The sequence below is a fragment of the Melopsittacus undulatus genome, chromosome 2 (assembly GCF_012275295.1).
Source record: "Melopsittacus undulatus isolate bMelUnd1 chromosome 2, bMelUnd1.mat.Z, whole genome shotgun sequence".
In the NCBI taxonomy this organism is placed as follows: Eukaryota; Metazoa; Chordata; class Aves; order Psittaciformes; family Psittaculidae; genus Melopsittacus; species Melopsittacus undulatus.
This window is the reverse complement of record NC_047528.1, coordinates 21,986,277-22,003,494: the sequence shown is the minus strand read 5'-3', so window position 1 is coordinate 22,003,494 and position 17,218 is coordinate 21,986,277. Positions and strand designations below refer to the sequence as shown.

The 17,218-nt window shown below is 41.3% G+C and overlaps 1 protein-coding gene across 4 annotated transcripts in view; it reads right to left on the bottom strand.

Annotated features, from left to right (window-relative positions):
- PDS5B (PDS5 cohesin associated factor B) overlaps positions 1–15,387 on the bottom strand; it is a 113,814-nt gene extending 98,427 nt beyond the window's left edge. For 3 of the 4 annotated variants that reach the window (XM_005147612.4, XM_031047692.2, XM_031047693.2), the window contains exon 1: positions 15,227–15,322. The gene's annotated coding sequence lies outside the window, so the exon portion shown is untranslated. Of the gene's footprint in view, positions 1–15,226 lie in introns of all 4 variants that reach the window. The other variant, XM_005147613.3, reaches the window with a different exon arrangement.
- Between the last annotated feature and the right edge of the window lie 1,831 nt (positions 15,388–17,218).

The window sequence follows — 17,218 nt, the reverse complement described above, 5'->3', positions numbered from 1 at the left end:
TTTTCAACCTTCCATTAGAAAATACAGCAAAACACATTAAGTTTCTTTATTAATATATTGAGCAAACACTGTGGAAAACGAAAATGTGCAGGTCATAATTGTGCAAGAGGAAATATTTTCATTATGTACAGAGGATTTAGGGGATTCAGGAAAATAACACAGAAGAAGGAACAAAACATTAAGACAAGGTACAATACGAAAGTCAGCATATGCCTGATAAAAATCCTAAAGCAGTTTACATGGAGTATAGTACTCCTAATACTCCTCCTTGCAATCAGCTAGGAAGTGATCCCAGACATGTGCCCATTTCTGCTGATAAGATTTTTTTCAAACTTCCCAAAAACCTCCCAAAGATTACCCAAGTGGACAGTATTCAGTACCAAATTATCTTAGCATACAGCTCTCACCAGTGGTTTTGCAGACACTTGCAGCTTCCACAAAATACAACTGACCCAACTTGTAAATTTAATTATCTTTGAGATGTGGTTAAAAGCAAATATGACAATAAAACCATCACCCCCCTGTTTTTTGCCATTTATAAAACAGCATTTCCACTGAAATATAACCAGATTAAAAAAAAACAACAGAACAAAACAACAAAAACAAAAAGATGAGAAATTACATATCGGAATTCACTACTAAATCAATCAACAACCTCAGAAAACCAAAACTGCCCTGTTATTGTGGGATCTCAGCTTCAAGACTTTTGCCTAAGACAAAGTAAAATGGACTGTAGACATTACAATTATAATTTCCTATTTCTGTGCATGGCTGCAGGAAAAGAAATGACGAGATAAAAATTGGAAGACTATAGCAGAAGATTCTGACAGAGAAAGAAAAAGGCAAAAACACAACTAACCAAAGAACTGCTGGTTAAAATTTCTTAAAGTGTAATTATCTGTTTTAAAAAGTGGAAAAGAGTGTAGGCTAACAAAATACGTTGGTAGTTGAATAGACATCTGCACTTTATTTGTCAGCCAAATATTAGGGAAAACATCCCACCTCGTTGCTTGCTAGGTGGTCATATCATGCAAGCATACTACATAGAAGCTTAAAAAAGAGAAGCACATAAGTAGACTGTGACCAGACCTCACTGTTTTAACACTGAATGCAAAGGATGTGAAATAACAGAATTTGCAATCCTGCAAAAAAAGTACCGTAAGTCATTCAAAGTGGCTTGCCCTTCAGTTTGGTTGGACAGGAGCATGACAGTTTTCACCTAATTCACTTACTAAATATTTCCAGTCCTGTACCAACTAATTTATTTTGCTCTAGAAAAATACAATTCCTTAAAGAAATAGAAAAAGAATGCAGGGAAGTAGCTGCAGATAGGCAGGATGTCATTATATTCACAAAATCAGAACTGAAGCATTGCATGTACCACTTTGATGTGAAGGATTTTGCGAAAAGGAGTCAGGAGGAGGAGTAGGGAGGAAGACAGGTGTACAGAACACACATAAGTTTCATTAAGTCTGAGAAGAAGCCGTTAAGTTTTTTATAATGACCACACATACTGAAGGTCAATATCAAACACTGAAATTCAGCTACATTAGAGAAGCTACAAATATGTCTTGGGAAGTTTTCTTGGTAGTCTCCATTAAAAAAACACACAAAAAAACACCCAAACTTTGAAAAACTTTAGATACTTCTACATCCTATGTAAAGGACATACAGTTGAGTGTTACTAATTCAGTCACATCCAAGAATAAATCCAAGATGAAGTAAACTTAATGTATCACAAATCAGACAGAGCTGTCTAAAAATATGCTAGTTTCCCTCTTCTCTAGAACACAAAATACTAAGCTAGGGAAAGAGTACTCTCAAGTGTAAAAGTATAATAGCATAGTTTTTTGCCCCAAAGAAAATTTTACCAAAGCTTCTGAAAAGCCTCACAGTATACATACTCTCAACACTCCTTGATTTTAATAGTAAAGCCTACAAAACTTGTCTTTATTATGCCCATGCCTTGACAGCCTGTACTTCAGGATGACTTCAATAGGATTTGGGAAAGAATGCAGCCACCAAAAAAAATAATATCTAGAGTCTACAATAAGAGCATGATCTAAACAAGACTAAAATTAAAGGGCACATATTGACCTAACTCAGGAAATGAGACCTCTCCCATCTTTCTTGCTAATGTTGTGACTGCAATAAAACAAAAAAGTTAACTCAGTTGCTCATACAGAATACTCAAACTAATCAGTACTAAACTGAAATGCAGGTATTTTGCGTGAAGGCACACTACTTTCAAATAATACAGACAAGATTTGATAATAAAGCATGGTAATTATTAAAAATTACACTCATGGAGAATTTTGCAAAACTATAAACCTCACAAATGCCCATTCACCAATGGTGGACTTAATGAAGATTCATTTCATGTATTACCTCACCTTGACATATTCACCTGTCTTCTTTAGAGGATGCCTTTGAGATGCCCTGCCTTTCTGGTGCTGATGGGAAATGTGACAAACTGCTGTTCAAAATACATTTGTCAAGGGATACACTTGTAATCTTGTCTATAACTCCAGAAAAACAAAGAGTGTAACTCAGTGAAGTATCAGTTGAGACAGTAAGCGTAAACGTTCTGGACATTCTTCAGCACTTCATAGACCAAAACCAATGAACCAACAGGACATGGACCAGTGGCAGGATAATACTGCTTCCAGTCCACCACATGAAACTGTCACACACCAATGTTATCCATGCAGGTGGCTTTCAGAAGGGTAACATATTTTCACAACATTCTATCTGTACATTTGAGCTACACGATACTGAGGAGAAGAAGTAAAATTTGTCCCCCTGGGCCTCCTCATTAACTATTATTGCACCTGGGAATACTGCTCTCAGTGGTAAATTTGGAATAAAAAACCCTGCTTCTATCAAGAAAGCCACATGCACATACCTGGAAGACCAGAACTACTCCCTAAGTCATACCCAGTCAGGATCCCCCAGTCTACACACACAGGACAAGATCTAAGTTTCACAAACACCATTGCATAAGTTTGTAATCCTACAGGTTCCAATTCTGCCAACATTCAAAGCCAATGAATGTTTATATTAAATTGACACAAGCAGTGCACAAATAAAGTCTCTGTTTTGAAAGGCACAAATTGAAAGCAGAAATGATCTGGAGTTGTATACAATTCCAGCATGGTGGTCAAGGGCAATGTCCATGCCAAAGAAACAAAACTGAGCTTTAAGCTGTTTGTCCTTTGACTGGGATGCAAGGAAAGTTTTGACAGTACTAAGTGAATTCAAATGAGCCCTTAGGAAAAGTTGTAAGTAGTAATCAAAGCCCTCAAGACAGGAAAGTTGTACCACAAAGACAGAATTGAAGCCAAATGGCCACTGTAAACAAATTTTAAAAGAGAAAAAAATTGCACTTCAGTAGCTAAAACCAAGAGAGAAGGGTTTGGGGGTGTCGGAGGGGGAGGAAGTACTGCTACATAGTAATGATTAGGCATCAAAGAAAATATTGCAATAGGCTAAAAAGTCAGCTGAATATTCATTTTCAAAGAAATGGCAGGTAAATGTAATTCCTGCAGCAACTACTAACACCTACATTCGATCGGATGTTACAGTGCCTATATGAGCTTCACATTTTCAAATCAAAGCAACTGCACAAATACTATCTGAGAATTCAGAAACCAGTATGGCATGTAAAGCTTTTTAAAGATATCTAAAAACTAAAGTGTAGTACATTTTAAATTTGAAAAATTTAAATCTATTTTAAAAATTAAAGTGTAGTAAAAGAAAATAAAGGCACCGCTGTCGCTAATAATGCGGAGCAAAAAAAGTAGTACTGCCACTACAGCTGCACTACTTTGATATCAATAGTATTTGAAGAGTTTAGAAAAAAAACCTGTATGCTAAAGTAAAAATTTTTAATACTGGCATAAATGTAACTTCAAAGGTTATCATACTACCCTGGAACAATTTATGTTTGATCAGACTGTGATAAAACAATTTGCACTTTTCTTGCACCAAAAAGCATTTATTACATAAGCAATTAATTAGAAATCTTGGATGGATGCAGAGAGAATCACAGAATTATAGAACAGTTAGGGTTGGAAAGGACCTTAGGATCATCTAGTTCCAAACCTCCTGCCATGGGCAGGGACACCTCACTCTAAACCATATCACCCAAGGCTTCATCCAAACTGGCCTTGAACACTGCCAGGGATGGAGCATTCACAACCTCCCTGGGCAACCAATCCAGTGCCTCACCACCCTTACAGTAAAGGATTTCTTCCTTAGATCCAATCTAAACTTCCCCTGTTTAAGTCTGAACCTGTTACCCCTTGCCATGTCACCATAGTCCCTAATGAAGAGTCCCTCCCCAGCATCCCTGTAGGGCCCTTTCAGATACTGGAAGGCTGCTATGAGGTCTTCACGCAGCCTTCTCTTCTCCAGGCTGAACAGCCCCAACTTTCTCAGCCTGTCTTCATATGGGAGGTGCTCCAGTCCCCTGATCATCCTCATGGCCCTCCTCTGGACTTGTTCTAACAGTTCCATGTGCTTTCTATGTTGAGGACACCAGAACTGCACACAATACTCCAAGTGAGGTCTCACGAGAACAGAGTAGAGGGGCAGGATCACCTCCTTTGACCTGCTGGTCACGCTCCTTTTGATGCAGCCCAGAATACGGTTGGCTTTCCAGACTGTAAGCACACACTGAAGCCAGCTCATGTTCATTTTCTCATCGACCAACACCCCCAAGTCCTTCTCTGCAGGGCTGCACTGAATTTCCTTTTTGCCCAACCTGTAACTGTGCCTGGGATTGCTCCGACCCAGGTGTAGGACCTTGCACTTGTGAGATCAGATTGTCATCCAGTAAAACACTGAAATAAAAGATTAGAAAAATGTTTCTGTATAAAGACTGCATTTGAATACCCAAACAAGAATATATGCTACAAGTCTGAAAGAAAATCAACTATTAAGAAGAACAAAAAACACAGGGCTGAGGGTGGGTCCCAAGCCTGGGTCCAGGCACAGAAAAATCACCACGCTGGTGCTATCTATGTAACATTAATTCTAGACAAGGTACTTCAAAAAAAAAACCAAACAAACAAAACCTCACAAAGCCAAAATCTCAATATCTAACACAGATTTTAAAGTATTGGCAAGAACTTCCTTAGAATACTATGTACAGCTACCAGAACCTATCATCAAGATTATTTAAATTGGAAAAAGCACCCCTGAATTCTACTACAGAGGTGACAAGAGCCAGTCAGAAGGGTAAGTGAACAGAGGCAGAAATCACTATAAACACCACAAATACTGGAAGATGCTACCCAAAGAAAACAAGCCACCATAAGACATAAGCTCATAGAGAAACAATCATAGAATGATTTGTGTTGGAAGAAACCTTTAAAAATCATCTAGTTCCAACCCACCTGCTCAGAAAAAGCAAAATTGACATTTAGAAGAAAACTTCTAGTTTTTAAAATAAAGTTTTTGTAACAAGTTTCTGAAGCAAAATATCCAAATAGAATATGACACAACTCAGTCAGTATACAAGAGATCAGTACCTTGTTGTAGACTACATGAATAGTTACGTGAAAAAGCAGACCCTTCACTCTACAAAATACTTTCTATCAGAATCACTACAAAATGACATCTTTTTAACAGTACCAGTCTAAGAACTAACAACAGCCTAGGTATAAAATTTAACAATATCACTCATCTACAGCCCTAATTTGGGCACAGCCCTCTTTCAACAGGAAAGCTACTTTAAGATTTAGTATGGCAAAAATTGTTTCCTTCCTCCAGCAGTTCTAGAGGAATGGGAAGAAGGAGGCAGGAATTATTATTTTCCATTACAATAGGTATTTTGAAAAAAGCATAACAAAGTCCAGATTTTTTGCATTACTAATTTTAGGAGGCTAACATCTGTAGTATTTACCCGTACACAAGAAGAAAACATGCAAGAATGGCATGGAAGCCATGAGGAAAATAAGGAGAACATGACAGAAAGCAGAATACAACTGCAACGGCTAGACATAAGGTACAAATCAAGTTTAATCACTTTATTGTCCCTTGGGAGAAAACAATACTTGTTATTATCTTAGTATACACCTCTGCAAAAAAATGCCTTACCAAGCCTTAATGTGAAAGCTTGTTAAGTTTTGGTTTAGTTTGATTTGGTGAGGAAGGGGAGAGGTTTCTTGTAAGAATTAAAAGAACTCCAAACATGAAGAATATGAGCATGCTACCACAGAAGCAAATGAGCATTTTGTAGAAGTTCACAGACAGCCAGCCAACATAAAGTTGCTTTAGTAACAAGACAGGATTTGTACACATAAGTGAGCTGCCCTTCTATTCCTAACTTCATATATAATGTCAAAAATCACAAAATTAAATGTCTTGCACCCTACTGCAAATGATCCAATACAGAATTACTAAAGATCAAAACACAACACATTTAGGTCTTACAATTAAATCCATTCCACTAAAGAAAGCATGGGTATTGTCCTGCAAAGTCAGATGTTCTGCTAAGCAACACTGCATCCACTCCTAGTAAACACGATTTATAAACAAACATTCCTCTTATGACTGCATACAGAAATCTTAGTACCAAAACCACATTCTGTTGGGTGTTTTACAAATATATGTTGTCTACCCAGATGGCTTGTATTGGGGTAGCTTTTTTTCCCCATCTAACTAGAACATTTTTGTTCACTTCTCTCAGATCTCTAAGTGACACAACACCATACACTGCAAAAATTATTGTGTCCCTTGGAACACAGGAAGAAGCCATAATTGTGATTACAAAGCACAGATTAATTAAATGAAAACTTACTACAAGGTGAACTAGGTGCATTTGTGGTAGATTTTTAAGACCCAAGGACTAGAAGAAACTTCAAGCAAGAGTGTAGTCATCTGCTAACATTCATGAACCTAACACTGAAGCTGAAGACTTTTGATGTTTCAATCTGCAAAGTGTTACCTTTGACATGTATCTCTACAACCAACCAACATGGAAGCTCTCTCTGCCAAAAAACTCTTCACTCCTGTAACAACTTCTAATACAGTTACTCATCCCTTACAATTACCTTAGCCTTGTGGGGTTGTGATTTTATAGAATGTGTGAGCCCACCTGCTCACAAAGGGCTGCCTAAAGCTGGTTGCTAAGGACTACACCTAGATGGCTTCTGAGCATCTCCAGGATGGAAACTCGGCAACTTCCCAGGGCAACTTGTTCCAGTGCTTGGCCATCATCACGTTGAAAATGTGTTGCCTGATGTTCAGAGGGAACCTCCTTTTTTAGTTCGTGCCTATGGCCTCTGATCCTGTCACTGAGCACCACTGAAAAGAGACAGACTCCATCTTCTTTGTGCTCTCCTTTCAGAAATTTGCATACATTGAGAAATTTTAATCCTGGCTTGATTACAAACAGGAGTGTGTTTGTACTGTTCCAGCTAAACCACCCTTCCAGATAAGAAATTTTCAAACTCTGTGGTTTGTTTTCACTTTGGAAATTAATGCTTTATATATTTAGCTATCCTTCAGTTGCAGCTTATCATTTCTATTAGGACACATGGAGATGAAATGAAGCTGCAGAGAAAGTTCAGATTGGATATTAGGAAAAGGGTCTTCATTGAGAGGGTGCTCAGTCACTGGAACAGGCTCCCCAGGGATCATAGCACCAAGTTGTCAGAGTTCAAGGAACATCTGGATGGTATCTTAGCAATACGGTTTAGTTTTAGGTAGTCCTGTGAGAAGCAGGGAGTTGGACTCTATTATCCTTATGGGTCCCTTCCAACTTGGGATATTCTATGACATACTCATTGCACAGTGGCAAACATACTGTCTGAATTGGTGTATAGGTTACACTTTCACTGAAGGCTCAGATCTCTGCTGATACCTATTAAGGACACAGACCTCATTTTATGACATACATCTCATTCCTTACAATAACCCAATACCACCCCATCCCCCAAGAAGGACAAAAATCTACCCAGGAGAAAAATCTAACACACATCAGCATTAACAAAAAAAAAAAAAAAAAGAAAAGCAAAACAACAACAAAAAAACCTACACATTCCCCACAGGATTGTTCCACAAATAGAAACAGTTAGGACATAAGTAACACCTACAGAAGATAACAGTAAAAACACTCAGCAGAAACTGAGTTGTTTCCTCATTGCTAACAGGTTCAAGCATTAACAGACACAGCTGCTGTACTTGTATACTATAACTATACAATAAGACAACAGTTAAGAGAGCTTCCACGTATTCCTTAATCTGCATATAATCAGCTCTTGTAACTTACACGTTGCCCTCTCTTGATTCTCATGAAGTTAGAAAGTTAACATAGCCAAACCTGACCAATGAACACCTCTGGTAAATCCTGCTGACAACTGAATCCACCACTAATCCACCTGTCTGCTCAGAGCCAGATGTTGCTGCTTCTTTAGCATAAAAAGCTGGAATTGTCCACACCTCAGCTAGATTCTCAGCTCAAGAGAAGTCTTTCTTAATTAAGTCTTTAAGACAGAAAGCTCAGCTTAGCACAGAAACAGGTGAGGTATGGACACACTTCTAACTCCACTGCAGAGACTAACAGGTTGTATCAGACAAATGGAGTAGAAAGTTTAAGGGTGATGGGAAAGCCAGTCAACCAAAAAGCAAAGTTGAAGGTGTGAACAAACCACAAACTCCACACACAACAGTTAGGAACTTCAAGGAAGTAGGATTTACTTGGACAATGAAGGATTGGAATCAGAAGCCTGAAAAGGTATGAGGACTAATTAGACAGTGAAGTCATTCTCTAGAGAAAGAGACTGACCAGATCAGCAAGATCAGCTATGGGTAGCACTAGGGTCATGAACATCCCCCAGAACTCATTCCTTCCCAGGCTTGCAGTGCAACATGCAACCAACATGTTATACAGATCTTCTACCAGTAACAAGCATTTACAAGAATTCACTGAAAAGCTTTTGTATCTTGTCACACTTACTGCTGGTTAAAAGAGAGAAACTTATTGCTACTAATAGCATTCCATCAATTTAATTAGTAGCAGCTACACAGAGCTAAAGGTTACAACCTAATGACTCACAGGAGCACATCCAGAGTCAATTTGTATACTAAGTTTGCTTAAAAACAAAGAGCAAAAGTATGGAAAAAGCTGCAAAATCAGTATAAGTTAGGGAGCATCAGAATTAAGATTCTTTATGCAATATTAAAAAGAATATGCACAAAGGAGATTATTTGCCTGATAATCCACTACCTTTTTCCATGTCACAGGACTTGTTCATTCAAAGCAAAGAAGCTACTCAACTTCTCTCCTTGTAATTTTAATGTGTTTCCCTTATTACACCCTATTTAAACCATGCTCTGAAGAGACTTAATTTTCTACTGGGCTTCTGTACAGGACTCACCATTGTAATATGCTAGTGTGCCATAAAAATTAACTTGTTTCACAACATTGTCACAAAAGTTTTCATAAAAACAGCTATTCTTCCCATATTACAGATGAGTAACCTGAATTACAGAATGAAATTTAAGAACTACCCACCAATTTTGTCTGCACAGTTGAAGAAATTTAGGGCACAACTTCAAAATTACACCATGTTATCCAGTGCTGTGTCCAAAACTAAAACTTCTACTGACTCATGCAGAAGTAGTCATGGTCTACAGTCTGTCTCCCAGGACATAAATGCACTACTAAAAAGGTCTTGCAGAAAGTTTGATTGAAACAGACTTATCTAGAATCACAAAAAACTGACAGAAAGAAAAGAATTGCAGTATTCCAAAGTGATGTTCAACCATTCAAATCACTAGATATGCTTTCCCTTCCACGGTTCCCTGTCAATTCATTTTCCATTTCTCAGCTTTTGGAAAATATATCAGCCAACTTTGATACACAGCTCTAATTCCTAAATACAGCCAGTTGAAAATAATTATACATAAATCATGACTAAAGACTAGCATAATATGTATTTATGAGGACAGGAATTAATTAAAGCAATTTCCTATTTTTAAGAAGAAATTACATTTTTAATATTGTTTATGGCATTTTTAATGTAATATAGAAGATTAAGGGGGCAATGATCCATAAAGAAATAAAAAGCTACCCTAAACATGCTCATATATAACACTGTACAAACAACCTAATGGAGAGATTACCACCAGAAACATTTGTAACTTGGGAAGACTTTCAAAATACTTCAAGTTCTCAAAGTACATATATACCACTCTTTAAAAATTAGCACAGAGTATTTCTTTCCAAAAACTGCACATGCATTAAAATCTCTGTTCTTAATTCCTTCAGTTACAGAAATGCTTCCAAGAACTAGATTGCATAATCTAAGCTGGGCAAATGGAAGATAAACGCTCCCTCAAAAATCTTCAAAAGAGTTTTATCACTGGTCTTATCCATTCTTTCTTCCATTTCCAAAAAAACGGGAAAGTAAAACATTACAGCCTTATTCTAACTAGTTCATACTTTCAAGAAGGTAAAAACACCAATGCAAACTTTATAATATACCATGAATTGTGTCTGCAGTTTGTCTCCTTTAACTTTTGAAAAGCACTGGGTATGATGTGGAATGCCCACAGACACCGTGCCATACAAAAGCTTTCACAAAGTAATGGCACAAAAAGCTATAGCTTCTGACATACGTTTTGTTTCTATGTACAGGAAATTGTAATGAAGTACATACAATGCTTCATGCTGACAATATGTCACCTAACGATGAACTGCCCCCCATCTCTGTACACTTCCCCGAAGAAAATGCTTTCAAATTTTAAGTAGGCAGATGCACAGGCAGGAAGGAAATCCCAAGATAAAAGTTTTCCATGAAGCAACTTCTGCTCGCTTCTTATAAATGACAACAACCCATCTCAATTCTCATTTGTTCAGAACAGAAACCCAAAACATGCACAAATATTTCCTGGAAATCTGATTGTCTTCATTGAAACTCTACATCCAGGTAACGAAGCAGCACTAACAGAAATGAACAGTCAAACTCAAGGCGTGGGGAAAGATTACATACAAAAAGTTTTGATGTACTTTTTTAAGACTTCCGTGTGAGCAGTATGTTCACACTCAGCGTGGGTAACTAGACTTTTTTAATTCTTATTTTTTTTTAAACAGGGATTTCCCTCCCCCCCCCCCAAGACTTCCAGAATTCTGATTCTTGATCTTGAACTACAATGTGGATACACTGGGGCTGTCTCAAGAGAGAACCAGAGGCTGCTTTAATAGAAGTCATGGATAACTAATGGCTCTACATGCACAAAAGGTGGAAAGCCTCACTCAGCAGTTACTTTCTAAGTGATTAACAATTAAGTTTTAGCTCAATCTAGTCCTGTTTAGAAGAGCTAGGAAATGTAGTTTAGGTGAATATACAACAGAAGCAATTAAGACAATAACATTTTGACTGCTAATTTCGTGTCGTTTTTGACCATTAAAAAGAATGCAAGTGAAGCATCTCATTTCAGCAGCAGAAGCATCCACACCAGGGTTTCTAATTAAGTCAGAGAAAAAGTACACACAGTATTGTCTGGAATCGACCTTTAAAGAACAGGGTCTAAATTAGAAAACCCCAGATGGGGTCCTGATCCCTGGTTACAGTACTACCATATAAATGGTGACAGACACAAGATGATTAGTACAAACATCCCCATCTGTTCCCAATGAGGTATGGTGCTTCTCTCAATTATTATTTCTTGAAGCATATTAATACCAAAGTTGTCATGAGCTGAAATAACAGAGCTAAGATCAGGCAGTATAACCCAAGCAGAATAATGCAGAATGTTTTCTGAATGCGTGGGATGGGATGTGAAAGAGTAAATTCCACAGATGGGGACAAAGTACTGGAGGTCTTAATCCTCAGAACCTACTCCAAGAACTTCCTCACACTTTGGGAAAGGTTGAAAGGCAGTACATGCAGTGACAGTAATAACCTTTAAAAAGAGTGGAGGCGTTAACATTTTGATTCTTAGAAACAAAGTTAAAATATTAGTTGTATTTCATGGAATTGTTTCAAGTTACATGTGTTACAGTAAATATTCATATTAACAGCAATTTTACTGTGGAATCCAAAGTGTTCCAAAGACTTTTTGAAATAAACCACTAACTTACTGAAATTTATTATTTTCAGCCACACATTGCACTTCTCATGTAATTAAACACCTGAATTAAGGGGGGGGGGGGAAGAAAAAGATATTTAAGTTTTTTACAAGACTACATTCAACTGAGGAGGTCACCAATGGAAGAGCAGTATGTATGTCATTTACATACATGCACAGTCTTAACGTTAAGGCATTCAACTTCTAAGAGCAAGATATTATTATTGTTTTTAATGCATGTATTTTGCAATTCTTTAAAAGCTTGCACACAATTCCTTCCAGGGTCTGTCAATGCTGTTTAAATAGTCCAAAGGGTCTACAAATTTGATAAATCAAGACAACACTTTACCACTAAAGATTATCACACTAACACATCCTTTAAAAAAAGTTCTCAGTTTTCCACTACCAGCTAGTTTCAAAACTGACTGAAAGCCTCCGATATTCTCTCAGTCTGTCCAAGAATTATTTCAGGTTGCAGTATTCATGTTTGTGGTAGGAGTAAAAACACCATTACTGCGGATACTTGTTAAAAGGAGCATGATACTGACAAGTGGTATGTTTACCACACACCAGAACTACTTTTTGGTTCTAATAAAGGAACTTGTCTGAAGGTAAGGGTGAAGACTATGTCAGGAAAGAGGAAGGTATTTGGGCTAAGTAATATTAAGGGAAAGATATGTTAAAATGAAACTGGTAGGGAAAAATAATGAGTTGTAGTATCACATTTCCCTCCATTTCTTGCTTTGCATGCTTTTAGTGCTCTGCTTCACATTTTCTTATTCATTGCTCCCATGAAAATCCTCCTTGTGCAACAAGTAGCCTTTATCAGCTGTCTGAACTCAGGCTTAAAGAAAAAACATTTACTTGAAAAAGCTTTAAATGAAAAATCCCATACTAAAAGACTCATACACGTACCCATACAACCTCTTACTCTTCTGTATGATATGAACTCTGTGACTGAAGAAAGACAAGAGAGGAAAAAAAAGCATAACCTGATAGCCTGGTAGAGAGCAATATATCCCAAGAGAAAATGCATCTCTTTTGATCTACAGGAGGTAACAGAGTCTCCTGTACTAAAACCAAAAATGGATAATGCCTGAGGTCATGGGATACTTCATTACTATGCTTTTCCAAATGCTAGCAATGACTGTTTGTTTTTATATTTTTAATTACAACTTAATAATGACTTAGCCAACTTGCTCAATTCAAGTCCACAAGTATGCTTGCTAAGTACAGTCAAAACCCAACATTCACAGGGCACATGAGAAAAAAAAAAAGCATACAAGCATTACACACATTATGATTTTCCATTCTCATTTGATTTATTTAGCTGTTTCATCAAAAACTGAACTACAGCTTATCCAGTCTGTATAGTAACTAGCAAAGGGAATGCAAGAGGCACAGAAACAAATACTACTGTGTAAGAATTCTAAAACAAAATAAACCCCTACAAAACACCACACACAACCGCACTCCCCCACACCTCACAGCAGTTAAGTACTACCTTGCTTCAAACAGACACAAGACGTCATGCAAGTACTGAAGTACTAAATACTTTCCCCAGTAGCGCACGCTTTCAAATGCCTGTGATGAACAGAGATACACACCTCTGTTAAACTATCTTTCCTGATTTTCTGTCACTATCAGTTTTCTTTTAGGGTGGTCTGAGCACAGCATACATGCAGATGTTTCACATCTTTTTGAGGCATTACTTGACACAAGTAAATATAAAACTGAAAGCCTAGCTATATTACATACAAGACACGCCAAGCAAAATTTCTATCATATGAAAACTGAACAATTCCACTAGCTTGGAAGGGGAAAAAACCTGAAGGAATGCATGTCATCTTACCCCCTTCCCAAAATGTGATTTGACACCCACTTTCAACTATAAAGCCACTCAAATTTTCAACGCTCCTATTCCATCCCCAGCAAAGAGAAATCAGTTACAGCCAAAGCACCTACCATGCAAGCACAAAACAAAGACCAACACGAGAATATTTCAGCTGTCGTGTTAAATGGGAAAACAGAACGCCTAACAAAATAACCACCACTCTAGGCAAGCGACGGTGCAAAGAGCAAACATTAAAGTCAGAATAAGACTTGCACAACAAAACCCAGCTCTGCCGGAGCTGCTCTGCTGTAGTTTAACGTTCCGGGATTGTTCACAGTCATTAATTGTTGATTTGTTTTGAGGAGCAGATAGTGATTTATTTGCCGCGGGATGAAGTTACAGACCTAGATTCCTGACCAGAGTCTCTCAACGTAAACAATGCATAACCTATAAATTAACCATTCTCCATCTGGCAATTCAGATGCAAAATTCATAGTTTTTCATATACCAGGCGGCAGCAACACCCCCCCCCCCCCCCCCCCCCCCCCCCCCCCGCTTCCTTTCCGAGCGCTTTCTAACAGAGCCTGATGCAAAGTGGGAGGGAAAAAAGAAAGGAGAGAGGGGAGAAAAAAAGCCAGCATGAAAGGAACGGGCTCACACAAGTAGGGACCTACCGAACCGAGGTCCTTAGCGGCCGCCAGCTCCCCCGGGCTGAGGATCGCTGCTAAGTGCAGGACGGAGAGACCGAACCGGGCAGTACTGGGGGGACCCCTCGGCGATCCCCAGCGAAGCCCGAGCGAGGAATAGGCCGGGTGCAGCGCAGGGTGGGGGGGGGCACCGGCGGGGGCCGTGATCGCTCACCACAACGGACAAGCACCCTCCCCCCTCCCCCCCCGAGCCGCCGCGAGGAGCCACCGCCGTTGAGCGCGCGACACCGCCCGGCGGGCCACCTGGGGGGGTGAGGGGAGAGGAGGTGACCCCCCGGGCCCCCCGGCGCACCCCAGCCAAGGTCACCCCCCCGCGGGGCCCCGCCGGGACCGGGGCGGGGGGGGTGCAAAGAGGGGCAGCGGCAAATTTAATTTGTGACGCCGGCCACGGGGAAGGGGGGAGGGGAGCAGCACCGCGAGGAGATGGGGAGGAAAGAGGGTGCTCCGCAACGGGCCAAGAGGAGGTCTGCCTCCTCCCTGCTCCCTGCCCTCCTCGATCGCCGGCCGCGGAGCTCGGTTCCAGCGGGCGCCCCCGCCCCAGAGAAAGGAAAATGGAGAGGAGCCAGGGTGGGGGTAACGGCAACCAAGCTGCCGGGTTCCTTACCCCGCCGCAACCGCCTCTTCTCGCTGGTCCCAGGCGGGTCCGCTCCGCGCTGCCGCTGCTCCGAGCTCGGAGAGGAGCTGCCGCCGAAGCCGCAGCCAATCGCCTCTAACCCCCTCCCCTTCCGCAGCTCGCCCCGGTCCCCCTGTCGGCTTCAAAATGGCGCCAACTTGTCTCTGACTGCTCCAATGGAACAGCCGGGTGAAGCTAGCGGGGCCAGAGCGGGGCAGCAGCGCCCCCTACCGGCCCTTGCAGCCAACACTGCACGGGCACCAGCAGAAGTTAGCGGTCACAGGGCCCGCGGCCACCGCTGCTCTCAACGGCGGACCCCCGCGCCCTGGCCCGCCGGACAGGACAGTCCTCTGCGCAGGCACGACGGGAGCCGCAGAGCGCCGCTACTGGGCGATGCAGCGGGACGGGGAAGAGAGTGCAAAAGTCACGACCCCTCCCTAAGCGTGCTTGCGTCCCGGGTCCCGGTCCAGCTCTCGCCTGCTGTCCGGGGGTTACGGCTATGCCTGCCACCCCGAAAGACTGCCGGCCGCTGCACAGCACGGTACGGATCCTTGCCAAAAGCCAGGACCCGGGTTTAAGACCGCGACTTCAGGGTTTGCAGACCGGCAGAGCACCTCGCCTCACGCACAAGCCCGTAGCCCAGGCTGGAGGAAGGGCCCAGCAGCCCTTCGGCCGATGAGCTCTGCTCCGTCACCTGTCCATGTACACGGTGCAAAGCAGCGAAACAAGTATTTCCCCAAACCAACACGAATTATTAACGGATTATTGTAAAAAGAAGAGGAATAAAGTTGCTTAAATGCAGAGAAACAGCAGAAAAAGTAGCAGAAATCGCTCGTCAACCCCTTTGGTTTTGCTTCAGCTCACACAAGCGTTACAGGGGGCCCTGACTGGAAAGCATAGGCAGAGAAGTGATGTAACTTCTCAGGGCTGCAGATGAAATGCTGCATTTATGAATGACACATCAAGAGAGAGTGGAAGTGCTTAGAGTATTATGCTTCAGAAAAAAACATAAATAGTACTTGGCAGTTCTGCTGAAATACACTCAGGGCTTTGCTTAGTGTGAGAAACATACTTCAACTGTATGTTATCCAAGGCATTGTACCTAGTGCTTTCAATCTTTAAGTGAGTTTTGTCTCTAACACATTGTAACCATCTTGTCTTATTTTTCATTCACCTTTTTAACTAATAGCCTTGTCTTCTGATAAAGGCTACATCACTCCTACCGGGATAGATTGCCAGAAATTGCATAGATTTTTTTTTCTTTTTTCCAGGCCCCAAAACTCCCCCCCTTTGGATTTTCGGGTGAATTATGCTTGTTCCGCACTTCCTGACAATTTCCCCTCAATACCCCTCACTGTCAGCTGGGCTTACCGAGACACCACATCTGGCGCTGGGGAACACACCTGCTTCCTATGGAGCACTAGCACCTGTGTGCGGGGATACTTAGAAACCAGGAGGAAAGTTAAACATAGCTACCACAATTGCAAACCCAGGTGTAGAGCTGTCAAAGTAACTAGCGTACTGATGTGTTGCGGACGTGAATGTTCTGCCCGTTCTGCCGAGGGAGTAGTTACGCTCCTGGCTCCCGCGGTGAACGCATCGAGGAGCGGGGAACGGCGCTGTATAACGGAGGCCTCTCGGCTGATACGCTCTGCCCTTCATTTCCTGCCTATACTAAGACTCCTTAATATTTCACAGATGGATATTTGAAAGTAACTCTCCACCCCTCCGTTTTCAACCCGTCCCGGTCTTCCCCAACCGCGCAGTGCTCGCTAAGGGCTCCGAGCTACAGCAGGCGCTCGGCGGCCGCAGTAGCTTGCGCGGACCTCAGGAGGGAGCCCGTCGGACATCGCGGCTCCCGCCGGCCGCTCTCTAACCTTCCCTCCGCAGCCGGTTCCCGCCAAGGAAGGCAGGAGGGACGCGGCCTGGGCGCCCCGGCCCCGCCCCAGCGATAGCTGCGGGCCGCCGTTGGGCGGCCGTGCC